The sequence below is a fragment of the Podarcis bocagei genome (assembly GCF_964188305.1).
Source record: "Podarcis bocagei genome assembly, chromosome: 12".
In the NCBI taxonomy this organism is placed as follows: Eukaryota; Metazoa; Chordata; class Lepidosauria; order Squamata; family Lacertidae; genus Podarcis; species Podarcis bocagei.
In genome coordinates, this window is record NC_138137.1 from 45,094,281 (window position 1) to 45,096,556 (window position 2,276).

Genomic DNA, 2,276 nt, shown 5'->3' on the forward strand with positions numbered 1-2,276 from the left:
AATTCATTCTTAAGTCTTACACAACCATTTAGGGTTTATCCAAACTTCTTCCTCCACTGCCTTTCCCTGGGGGAAACCACTCTTTAGTGCTCAATCAGGTTTTCCACAGATTCTTGTTCTGATTTACAGCATATAAAAAACACTGTGAAAATGCTTTTTTTAAAAAAAAGTTTTGAAAAATACTTTGAATTTGGCATAGCTCACTCTCGCCATCTAGTGTCACATTTGTATATTGCACAAATTTAAAATGTTTTATTTGCTGAGTCCTGGGTTTTATTTGCTGAGTCCTGGGTTTTCCCTGTGAAAGGAATGGAGTAAGAGGAAAACTGCTCAGACTCATACCTAGAAAAACCATGTGGACCTAGGCTTTCTGGGCTTGGGACAAGCAGAAGTGAGGATGAGCCCTTAATCACATACAGAATCTTGAGCAAATGTATTTCGGTGTGCAGCAAATGAAAATAATCAGAAATAGATTATCTGACAGCACAGTAGACTAGGAAGAAATGAACAGAGGACAACAAAGGGGCTAGTATTGGCGCAAAAACTTGTTGTGGGGAAATCACTAGAGTCAATTTCAGGGGCGCCGACTTATAAAAAATATTGGGGGGGCCCATACCGGGGTCCTGCCGCTGGTTCGCTCGGGTAGCCGGGAGAACGCAGTTCGAGGTGGCGGTGTTGGGGAGAGACCCTCGCTCAGGGCGCCACGAGACTTGGCGGCCGGCGGCCTATCTGGCGGGTTTTGGAGCGTATTTCGGCGGAGCGATTGGGGAGGAGGGGGCTTGTTGCCGGATTCTTCAGCTGGGCCGGAGATCCGCTGCTGGGGGTCCCTGGGCCGAGTTGTGAGCACGGCCTGCTGAAGGGAGATCCAGCCAATTGCGCGACGGGGACGGCCGGGGCTCTCCGGCTAGGGCGCGCGGCTGGCTGGCTGGTGAGGGAGCAGGTGGGGAGGAGGCGGGGGTCCTCACTCTCTTAGGAAACGAACCCGCGCACCCGATTGCCACAAAGTCCGAAGGGTGCGTGTGTGGAATTAAAAAGCAAAAACGAGATACGGGCAGGGCAGGCAAAGAGTTTTCCGCAAGAGGATGGAGGGCAGGTTGAAGAGAAAATCACTCAAGATGAGACAGTCAAATCAGCCATGATAAAATGGGCTCAGGATATTGGGTATAACATCATGTTTGAGGACTGGGAAAGGTTATGGACCACCGGAATGAAATTCACGGCATGTAATGCCTTGAAGGAAAATATTATGAAAATGATTTATAGGTGGTACATGACCCCAGTCAAGCTTGCAAAAATATATCACCTGTCTGATAATAAATGTTGGAAATGTAAGGAGGCTGAAGGGACATTCTTTCACCTCTGGTGGACTTGTCCAAAAGTGAAGGCCTTCTGGGAAATGATCTATAAAGAGTTAAAAAAGGTATTTAAGTATACCTTTCCCAAGAAACCAGAGGCCTTCCTCTTGGGCATTGTTGGCCAGAAAGTGTTAAAGAAGGATAGAACTTTCTTTATGTATGCAACTACAGCAGCAAGAATTCTCATCGCAAAATATTGGAAGACACAAGATTTGCCCACACTGGAAGAGTGGCAGACGCAAATGATGGACTACATGGAACTGGCTGAAATGACTGGCAGAATCCGAGATTTGGGAGAAGAAACAACGGAAGAGGACTGGAAAAAATTTAAGGACTATTTGCAAAAACAATATAAGTTGTATGAATGTTAAAAATTTACACGATTCGGAAACTATAGCTTCAGCAATTAGATTTGGGAAACAGGAAATTATATGTTAAGTAAGAAAAGGTCAAAATCTAAGGTAATACTATGTTTAATTTAAGATATAAGTAACTGATGAAAAGTATGTTAAATTTAGAGGTATAGTATTTGAAAAGTACAAAATAAGGTACGAAACAAGGTAATAATTTGCTGATATCTTTATTATAAAGAATGCAGGGTAAGGGAGATGCGAGGAAGTCCAGTTAGTTATATAAAAAATGTGTTGAATGGTTGGTTTTCTTTTCTTCTTTTTCTTTTTTTCTTTTTCTTGTTCTTTTACTTTTTTCTTCAGTGTATGTTTCTAACTTTGTATTTGAAAACTTAATAAAATATTTATATAAAAAAAGAGAGAGAAAATCCTTTCGCTTTTCTGGGGCGCAGGGAAGTCTCAGAGCCGGAGGTTGGGGAAGGGACCCCCTTTGCTCTGCCCTCTTCTCCCGTCTTAGATTCGCATGGGGGTCCCCGCCCGAGCTTGCCTGGCCACCGGGCCACACAAGGGC